We start from the raw sequence: 10,000 nt of genomic DNA, 5'->3' as shown, positions 1-10,000 counted from the left end.
ACCCACATTCCCACTAGGCCGAGGACGAAATGCCACATGAACAATTTCAACTCAGCCTCAAGGTGGCGCTATAACTGGCCGAAAAGTGTTTTTACCTCTAACTGCTCTAAATGTGAGCTTACCACAAAATCCCAAGACACAACTGGACTTGTCTCATGTCACACCAGTGTGCCTCTGCACGCTGATGTGACATTTGGGAAACAATGGTGATTTGGGGAACATTTGGCAAACACTGGTCGAATAAGACAAGAATGCCTTCAGAAAACGGAGAGAAATAGTCTCAAGGTGCTGCGGCCGAGAGGAACCATTTGGGTCAGATCATGTCGTCTCCATGTGTCAAACAGTCTGTGCTTCCGCTGATGCCTGCCCTGAACACACCAGATCCTAGAGGGTCTTCACATTTATATGGAGGCGCTTCAGACAATGACGCCGACAGGCCTATAGCCTATCTTCATTGTGCTGTGTGCGGCTGCATCGCAGTCAGAAAGCTCTTGTTCCAGATCTGATATCAAAGTGACAAAGGTGCCCAGTCAGTGAATGAGCCTAGAGCCACTATAGCCCAGAGGACACCATGTGTGCCCGTGCAGATGTCATTATCAGCAGCGCTCTTAACAGAGATAGCGGTCAAAAGAATATGCAGGGACTGATCAGCCAAGTAAAGGGAAGAAACTAGACAACTTTACAACATACACTACTAGCACAGTGGTTCCCAAACCCCTTGTGGTGTGCGAGAGCCTTCTAGGGGGTGTGCGACATGAAAAGTCTAATGGTGGTGCTATGGTTTTTAAATGTAAACTGTGGGTCGGGACCCATTTGTGGGTCGTGGACACAGTTTTATGGGTCCCTTAATTGTTGGTTTAATACATTTTATTTTTTATTATTTATTATGTATTTAAAATGTCAAAACATTTTCAAAAAACATTCCCAAAAAAAGCTAAAGTTGTCGTGAACTAATACCAAATTGAATTATTTTTCTAAATAATAATTTTGAGTATTTAAAGTAAAAGAAAAATATAAGAAATTCCATAAAATTATAAAACAAATGTTTAAGAAATATTGAAAATGGCCGATCTACAAGCTCACAACGTGGCGCGAAGCGACGTGTTGTGAGCTTGTAGATCTGCTATTTTCACTATAGTTTGGGTCCCGGGGAGACATAAAATGTCTCTTTTGGGTCACGGGCTAAAAAGTTTGGGAACGAGTGCACTAGCATGTACTATACGTTGTAAAGTTATACTACATACACCTCGGCTACTGGAGCCAATATAATATCTCTCTTTATGGTGAGAGAGAAAAGACAAGTTGAGAAATGGTGGATAGGGGGTGTCACAGCCGAAGCATGATAGGTCTCAGCAGTCTGTTCTTTAAACTTCACAGAAGCGTCGCAGCAGCATGTCCCTGATATGCAGCTGAGAAAGACCACGAGGCTCCCTTTACATGTCTGTTTGTTGGTTGTAGAAATACTGTATGTCTGTTTGTTTTGCAGGTATATTAGCCCCGTGAGCATTTGTTTACACAAGTATGTGTGCATATACATGTTTGCGTGCGTGCATGCGTGGCGTTCCCCCTAGAGGACAGGCCCTCCAGACAACACGCGTGCCTGTTGTTAATTAGACTGAACGGTTGCTTGGTTCCCAGAAAACAGCATTTCACCGAAGCTCTCGGCGCACCTGATGAATAATGCATTTTCTCACAGCACATTAATTTGGCAAATATTTCTCTGCGCGAACGAACTCCAAACACATTGTGTGACCATCTCTCTGACCCAACACCCCCCCCCCCCCCCCCTCGCCGGCGTTCATTGAGATGCTAATGATTCCACGCCATGCAAGGAATCAGAAACAGTGGTAATAATAATATGCTTTCGTCGACGCGCTCACACAGAGGGATCTTTCACTGTAGCCACCAGCCTCTTCTTCATTAGAATGATTGGCTCGTTGAAGTGTGAAATCTCCATGAGACTGCATTAGTGGTTCATTAACACAGAGGGCACCTGCGCCTCCAAATCAAGGGCACATATGAGAGGATTTGGCCTATGGTTCACATTACCTGATAATAATTATGATAATAGTGTATTAATAATATCAGCCTAATTTGCATTAAGTTAGCCTCCCAACTGTGGCCCATTAAAACATTATGGCTTGGGCACTTGATAAGTTGGCAGACGTATAGTAGTTCAACTTGTCAAGAAGTGAATAAGTGGAGAGTGGAGACCAAGATTTTTTAAACGATTGCTCATCGTCGTCGCCCAGGGCTAGAGCGTAGGTAAGTCCAGTAAATCTGTCTGACCAGCGAGGTTAAGTATAAACAGCCAACGGAGACAGCCAGTCTGCTCATCACCTGTGGCTGTCACTATCACAGCAGACACAGAGGGTTAACCACTTACGCCCTATCACTGCTTCCCAAACAGTGGCTCACGGACCAATTTCTATGGGTGCCTTTAGTTTTGGTTTACTTCATTTAGTTTTTAATTATTATTATTTAAAAACATTTTTCAAAAAACATTGCCAAGAAAAGCTAAATTTTCCATGAATTAAAAACAAATTCTTTCTTTCAGTAATTTCATGAAGAAATAAAAGAAAATGCTAAAGGCCTATTCATAGTTCATAAGTATAGGACTTAGTTCCGTGCATAAAGTGTGATGTGATGCCTCTTGGAACTATGACTGGTGCCCTTCTGTTGGCATTGTTTCTTTATTGTCTATGTACTGTGTGATCTGTTTGTTTGCATAATTATGTTTTATGTATATCCTGTAAGTATCTATCTATCTATCTATCTATCTATCTATCTATCTATCTATCTATAGTCCAGTTTTGGGTGAAGAGGTGTTGTGTGGTGACCACCACGGCGTGATGTCATGTTGTAGTTTTGGGTGAAGAGGTGTTGTGTGGTGACCAACACGGCGTGATGTCATGTTGTAGTTTTGGGTGAAGAGGTGTTGTGTGGTGACCACCACGGCGTGATGTCATGTTGTAGTTTTGGGTGAAGAGGTGTTGTGTGGTGACCAACACGGCGTGATGTCATGTTGTAGTTTTGGGTGAAGAGGTGTTGTGTGGTGACCAACACGGCGTGATGTCATGTTGTAGTTTTGGGTGAAGAGGTGTTGTGTGGTGACCACCACGGCGTGATGTCATGTTGTAGTTTTGGGTGAGGAGGTGTTGTGTGGTGACCACCACGGCGTGATGTCATGTTGTAGTTTTGGGTGAGGAGGTGTTGTGTGGTGACCACCACGGCGTGATGTCATGTTGTAGTTTTGGGTGAGGAGGTGTTGTGTGGTGACCACCGCAGCGTGATGTCATGTAGTTTTCGGTGGTCACCTCTCAACCGGACTATGAATAGACCTTCAGGAATTCCATGAATTAGAAAAGAAACTAGTGAAAATAGATCTACATTAAGCTAAATGCCTAAATTGTAAATTGTAAATTGCTAATATTCCCCCAGAATAGGGATGCGAGGGTGAGAGAGAGAGAGAGAGAGAGAGAGAGACTTTGAACTTTATTGGACTTAGAACAAGAGAAACATCACAGAAGCCGACTGCAATAGCTTACACAGCCATAGAAGCGTAGAATGCAAATACAATCATCAGCCTAACAAAGTAGAAGGTTTACTCCTATCTGGACTTCTGCTACACACACTCATTTCAAGTAGTGAAATTGTACGTGTGTTCGTGAAGTAAATATCAGACGGACTTTGTTTGTGCTGACTCATCGATCCACCCACACAGTCAGCAGCTAACGTAGAGAGAGTGAGAGTACCGGACAGCACATGACGGGCCCCTATAAGGCCAGGCAGGGTGGGACTGGTTCCCAAACATCTTAGCCTGTGACCCAACAGAGACATTTGATGTTTTCCCATCTACAAACATCTACAAGATCTACAGCGCGTTGCTTCGCGCCACGTTATGAGCTTGTAGATCGGCTATTTTCACTATACTTCTTAAACATTTGTTTTTCTAATTTCGGGAATTTCTTAGATTTTACTGTTTATTTCTTCCTGAAATTACTGACCCATAAAAATGTGTGCGTGATCCACAAACGTGTCCCGAACCCACTGTTTGGGGACCAGTGCACTATAAGGCCCAGGTCAGAAGCTATGAGTCCATGGCAGAGAGACAGTAGCCTGCATGGTTGGTGGGAGCCAGTGTGAGAGAGTAGAGGGCCCTCAGACTGCTGAGGGGCAACCATGTGTAATTATATACACTCATTCTCCACCTGACTCAGCACTGCCTGCCCGGGAAGGAGCACGTCGCTCTGTTCCCAGTCCAACTTCTCTGTCTTACTCACACACACACAATTGGGGGCGGCCAGGGGGAGCCGGGTGGGATTGGACAGGAGAGACGTTTTAAGGTGTGTGGGAGTGGGGGTGGGGGAGGTAGTAAGAAGGGTCTTTACCGGACCCGGCCGTAGTCTAGACTCTAGATTGACGGCGCTGCCCTGCCACCACTCACAGAGCAGAGCACTTGTCTATAACCATACAGTAGCACAAGACTCCTGCAAATTCCCCCAAACATGCTTCACCCTCTTCCTCTCTGGCTGCTGCTCTTTGGACGCGTTACAGGTCCCAGGAATGTGTACAGTTTGGACGTGTTACAGGTCCCAGGAATGTGTAGTTTGGACGTGTTACAGGTCCCAGGAATGTGTACAGTGAATCTGAATTGCACATGTGGAGAAACGAACACACACATGCCAACATGTGTACATGTGCTTAATGCACACACAGACCAGACACACAAATGCCAAAAGTCAAATATAAGACGGCAGACAGACTGACTCTAGCTGAATGATGATGATGCTGCATTTGAGGCGCAAGTAATGTGCTTGAAAAGTGAACCCACCTATTTCAAGGATGCAATTTACACAGAATGTGACTGTAAATCTGGAAGCCTTAAATTTCATGGGAGACGGTCTATTCATAGCCTATAGTTTCCTTTCTGCTGCAAGTGTAGGCAAGCCACTTCCTCAAGCGTGTGTGTGTGTGTGTGTGTGTGTGTGTGTGTGTGTGTGTGTGTGTGTGTGTGTGTGTGTGTGTGTGTGTGTGTGTATGTGTGTGTGTGTGTGTGTGTAGACAGGAGTGCCCTAGCTGGCCTCCTGTGCCACAGGTTTGGGGCTGAGTTCATTAGTAATTTAAAGGGTCTCTTTCCATGTCTGCTCATATAAATTATTCACTCCTTGTTTTTTTGTTTGTCTTTTGTCTGTGCAATCACTGCCCTGGAAATAACGTTATGCAAAGGGTAAAAATAAATACATAAATAAAATAACAAGGTCTAAATTACATCCAACAGCTCCGTAATTAGGCACCAACGCACGCACAGTTATTTCCTGTAAGGCTAAAGCTATGTTAAGACGCCCAAGTGAGAATTGAAATGAGCCGAGGGTTACAGTAAGTGCAGGCAGTTTAATTTCTAACCAGAACTGGATAGATAGCTGGATAGAAATCAATACACAGGTTTACTTTAAAGGTTATTTTGACTGACAATTAAGTAAATAATGTTTGTTCATTGCAGTTCTATTCCAAAGCATCTAGGACACTATACTCACATTGATGTAGTCCCATTTGCCAACTCCTCCAGCTGAAGGTAACAGTGCAGTATGGTAAGTTAGTCATGTAATGCCTGTTGAATACTTGAGTGTTGCCATGTACCTTTCTCGCACACCAGTGTCGTGCACCAAAAATAGCAGATATACAAGCTCACAACGTGTAACATTGCGGTGCCTTGTGAGCTTGAAGATCTTCTATTTCCGGTGCATGATACCGGTGTGCAACCAAATATAAACAAGACTTAATGCTACTTTGAGAACGTCACATATAGCAACACTCAAAGCTTCAGTTCGAGCCCATTTAAACCGAGGGTGACCTGAAGTAGACATTTGTCCCAGAGTACACTGTCTTGACTTATGTAAGACTGTTATTAGACAGAGCAGGTGCACATAATTGAGGAAGCCTGGACAGACTAGCTAATAGTAAAAAGAGAAAGGTGGTCTTGTCTGCAGAAAGAATGTTTATACAGATGAGATTACCACATTCCATCAGGTTCCCTCCCAAACTGTCACGTCAAGACTTACGGAGCTAACCAAAATACCACAGCTAAACATTCAACACTGGTTTCAATTACAACCACCATCTACAGAAAATTAAAGCCAGGATTCATGAATGCCGATTGCCAAGGAGTTTCAACGAAAGCCACGGTTTTGCACGGATCAACATGCGGTGCTCCTTGGCCAGGTCACTGTGGTATGCAAAGCTTCTTATCTCACACCCTCCTCATATTTACCTAGGGAGTGAATGGCTGTGCCAACAGGCTTGGATCTGGGAGAGAGAGGCCATACAGGCAAATACAAGCACCAAGTGTTTGTGTTGTCTATCTAATAATGTGTATGGAAGTGACCTCACTGCATCGCTATGTGAAATCCTGTGGAAAAACCTGACGACAGGTGATCCACTTGTTGTGATAAGAGAGATTAATTCGATGATAAGACAAGGCAGTGTTGTGTAATCTGGTTAGTGTGCACATGTATTATGTGTAGGGCCCGAAGGGGTTCAACTTAGTAGAAAGGGTGTATTGTGTGTTGCGCAAGCACACACGCACACACACACACACACACACACACACACACACACACACACACACACACACACACACACACACACACACACACACACACACACACACAAACACACTTCCCACCCGTGTTCCCACATCAACTATTATGTGAAACAACTCATACAGTCTAAATAAAAAGCACTTTGTAAATCAAATATACATAACCAGTACCTTGGAACAGGAGTGTTGACAGGCTGGGGGGCGGAGCAGGGAGAAATAATAAGGCCATACACAAACTTGAAAGCAAGAAGTAAGACATACCAATGAAGTTGTCTAAGGATAAACAGAGGGAGATGTTCCCCACAAACAGCCAGACAGCATATCTTCCCTTATGTATTACGTTGTTGGGAGTGGCGGTGTTGTTCCAAATGTTGGGTTTGAGGATGTTTTGAACAAAATCATGAGCACTAGTCTAGAACAGTGGTTCGCAAACGTTTTAGCTCGAGACCCAAATAAGATATTTTAGACATTTGCCAGTCGACCCAAACTAGTGAAAATAGCAGATATACAAGCTCACAACGCGTCGCTTCGCACCACGTTGTGAGCTTGTAGATTGGCTATTTTCACTACTTCTTAAACATTTGTTTTCTATATGGAATTTTTCTCTGATTTCTGATCTCTGAAAAATATCAGATCTTTGGTTTTAATTCATGACAATCTTTGCTGTTCAATGTTTTTTGAAAATGTTTTGAAACAATAATAATAAAAAATAAAAGGGACCCATAAGAATTTGTTCACAACCCACAAATGGGTCCCGACCCCCTGTTTGAGAACCAATGCACTAGTGACTAGATTAGAAGATAACAGTACAGTGTATCTGGGTGGTGAGTAAAGTTGCATTCATACTACACGCCAGTGTAGCAGTGCTGCTGCTAGCGCACCAAAAATAGTCTACAAGTTCACATACGTGTCGCATCGCAACTCGTTGTGAGGTTATAGATCTGCTGTTTTTGGTGCGTGACACTGCGAGAATCTCTATATCAAGCCCTTCAGTGCTATTCGGCAAGCTTGGGAAGAAGCACTGAATACAGCTGATTTATAGTGCGATGGGGAGTCGTCCCACGCACGTCAACATGCGCACACACATACACACAAACACAAACCCGCTCGTTATGCCGAGGAGCGGTAACAGTCACGGCTATCAAGAGGGTAGATGGGTAGTAAAACAAAAATGGTTGGAGGTGGATTTGCAGATTTACGGTGTGATTCCTTGTAACCTCTAGGTGCACCTTTTAGAACAGCGCGGTATATCTGTCTGAGAAGGAGGCCCCGGCCGTCACTGGATACCCTCCCCACTAACTCATCGTCATGGGCAGGGTACTTTCCCCCATGTGTACACACACACACACACACACACACACACACACACACACACACACACACACACACACACACACACACACACACACACACACACACACACACACACACACACACACACACACACACACACACACACACACACACACACACACACACACACACACACAGATCTTGGGGGGGTCTTTTGAGAAGGGCAGGGCACATCTTTATGTTTTTTTTTAAAGCCCGCTGAACCACACAGAAGAAGGTACAGTAACATGACACAGAGCTTTTATCTTTTCATCAGGATATGGACGAGGGAAAAGTGTCTGCTTTGGTCTCTTTGTTGTCACGCTGTGGGAGGCATGCCGGCCCGCAGTTTACACGCTCACGCATGCACATATGCAGTGGTGGGAAAAGTACTTGCGTCCGGAAAGTTAACTTGAGTAAAAGTATGTATTGGCATTTGGTATAAAAATGAAAAGTAGAAGAAAGTACTCATTGTGCAGAATGTCTCATTTCAAGTTTTCAAATGTTTAAACAAAATATAAAAATAAAAAAATAGCAGATCTACAAGATCGGCTATTTTCAAATGGCCAAAATGTGGCTGAAGTGGTTAATGTATGTGTTGCTAATATTCCAAATCTACAAAGTCTACAAATACCTCAAAATTTTACTTAAGTACAGTACTTAAGTAAATGTATTTAGTTACTTTCCATCACTGTATAGAGGGTACAAAGTACATGTACGTCATCACCCATGAACGTCTGTTGTCCATGGCATAGACCTCTCGTTGTTCTGCGGACACTTCAGCCATCTATATGGTCAGTCTGTTAGTCTGAGTGTCCTTGCATACATACATACATGCATGTGTGCCAAGTACAAAGTGGCTGAGTGGGCAGAGAAGCCGTCTGGGAACCGCAAGGTAACCGGTCTGGTCTGGAGGCCAGACCCCCGGGCCAGTATAAGTGTCTGGAGCCCCCGACCCCCGGGCCAGTATAAGTGTCTGGAGCCCCCGACCCCCGGGCCAGTATAAGTGTCCAAGTGTCCCTGAGCAATGTGACTTAAACCAGCTCTCCCTGCATGTGCTCATCAAAGCCACCTGAGCAGCCACCAGCTGGGTTTAGCTGTAAAAAGTTATTTACTCTCCCCCATGGGGACCACAAAATACTCCCCCTAAATGTGTTTACTTTGAAGTCTGAACTCATGCACATCATGTGGCTAACATAGTCTGTAATGTGTATTGTCAGAGGAAAACTGTCAAAAGCACCTGCTTCTATTCTTTCTCCTGGCGGTAAATGTATTGCCTCAAACCCATGAGGCAGACACCTTTTCGGCCCCCTTCCCCATCCCTGCAGCGCATGGGGCCCTTGGCTGAGGCACCGTGTTATTTACTGCCCACAGAGAGAACTCTCTGTGCCGACAGAGAGTCAACACAGCATGGCTGGCTGAGCAGCACAGTAGCGACCTGTCTGAGTACAGTCTCACACATGTGCCGGCAGTCGCTCACACACTTGGAGTCACATGACCCCCTCCCAGGAGACCGGCGGCAGTCAGAGATGTTTACGTTGCCATGGTGACCGCATGGATTGTTGAGCTGAGAGGCAACACAGTAGTAAACACATGCACGTCCAGGACCACGGTTAACTATGGCCACGACAGTGCTACCTCATACCTAATACCTCATATTCTATCTTTTCATATTGTTGTTTTGTTTTCATAAATTAATACCCTATTTTATCCTTTGTCGCATGACAGTCTATAGTGCAAAAGTAGCGAAAATAGGCAATCTAGCATTTCGTTTATAGGAAGCTCTCACTCAGGTGAGCTTTACTGTAGGGGTGGGCGATATGGAAAGATATAATATCACAATATCTTTTCAAGCAGTTTCACGATAAACAATATTATCAAGATATATTTACATGCCATTTGTATGGTTATTTTTCAAGTTACAGACCAAAACACCAAAACCGTCATTCTGCAGAATCATGATATACGATATCTCCGAAAAGGCATATGGTTGAGACATTGTATTGTCTCAACAATATTCATCACCATATTGCCCCCCCCTACTACTATCATGAGGTGAGCTGTACT

General features: G+C 44.1%; 1 protein-coding gene across 3 annotated transcripts in view; it reads right to left on the bottom strand.

The window, feature by feature from the left end:
- Positions 1-10,000, bottom strand: part of rassf7a (Ras association domain family member 7a) — a 46,795-nt gene that overhangs the window by 20,579 nt on the left and 16,216 nt on the right. The window contains exon 1 of one of the 3 annotated variants that reach the window (XM_083763096.1): positions 6,773-6,792. The exons of the other annotated variants lie outside the window; for them this stretch is intronic. The gene's annotated coding sequence lies outside the window, so the exon portion shown is untranslated. Of the gene's footprint in view, positions 1-6,772; positions 6,793-10,000 lie in introns of those variants that run through there. 3 annotated transcript variants of the gene reach the window in all.

This window comes from Protomyctophum parallelum (genome assembly GCF_964188405.1).
Source record: "Protomyctophum parallelum genome assembly, chromosome: 4".
Lineage (NCBI taxonomy): Eukaryota > Metazoa > Chordata > Actinopteri > Myctophiformes > Myctophidae > Protomyctophum > Protomyctophum parallelum.
This window is presented reverse-complemented; position numbering and strand designations above follow the sequence as displayed.